Raw genomic sequence first — 857 nt, forward strand, 5'->3', positions numbered from 1 at the left:
AAAGAAAAAAAGAAGCCAGAGCTTCTGGAGCAGGTCTGCCTGCCCCCCCCCCCCGTGCTTACCACCCCCATCCGGTGCCAACCCGAAACACGCCTCCCCCAGAGCTTTTTCCTTCACCAGGGTTGGGGTGGGGCGCTGTTCTGAGCCATGTTCTCCTGGCCACATGTGCCTAGTTTCTTAAGGACAGAGGACCTTAGCCTCCACAGGAACTTGGCTCTTCAAGTCCCCTGAGCTCTTTCTTGAGCCAGGCGAGGAATAGCTGAAGTGCCTGCTGCCTTCCCAGGGAGAAGAGGGCAGCTGCCCAACTGCTGTGTCCTGTCCTGTCGCTCACCACCGTCTGGCTAAAGCCCCTCTGGAAGGGAAAGGCTGAGGGGTTCAGCCCATCAGTAACTGCACACCAGGGCCCTTCCTTGGCCCGTACAGTGGAGTTCTACAGAGGACATGATTCTGAGGATCCTTGTCTGCTTCATGGGGGATAGGGGTGGGGTGGGCTGGGAGAGGGGCTGTCTGCCTGCATGCTCTAGGGCTCCCCATCTCTGAGTGCCCATGTAGCTTGGACAGCAGACCCTGAGGGCAGGTGAAGAACAAGCCCCAACCAAGTGGGGTTCTGTGGGTGGGGAGACAGGGAAGGGAGGCAGCCTCCACTCCTGAATAAAGCCTGTCTGAGAGCCACCAGGTCTCAGTGCTTTGCATGAGGTGGGGTGGGAGTTGTGAGAAAGCTGGTCTGCCAACCCATGCAACTCTTAAGTCTTCTCTCTTCCTCTCTCCTCACTACCCCCTCCCTAACTCTCTGAGCCATCCCTTTCCTTCTGGTAACTTCCACTCCACCCAAGCCAAGCCACAGGTTGCCTTGCAGG

General features: G+C 58.0%; 1 protein-coding gene across 1 annotated transcript in view; it reads left to right on the plus strand.

The window, feature by feature from the left end:
- The window catches only part of Pi16 (peptidase inhibitor 16), a 9,191-nt gene extending 8,697 nt beyond the window's left edge, over positions 1 to 494 (plus strand). The window contains exon 7 of the mRNA XM_021221800.2: positions 284 to 494. The gene's annotated coding sequence lies outside the window, so the exon portion shown is untranslated. The remainder of the gene's footprint in view (positions 1 to 283) is intronic.
- The last annotated feature ends 363 nt before the right edge of the window (positions 495 to 857 follow it).

The sequence above is a fragment of the Mus pahari genome, chromosome 21 (assembly GCF_900095145.1).
Source record: "Mus pahari chromosome 21, PAHARI_EIJ_v1.1, whole genome shotgun sequence".
Lineage (NCBI taxonomy): Eukaryota > Metazoa > Chordata > Mammalia > Rodentia > Muridae > Mus > Mus pahari.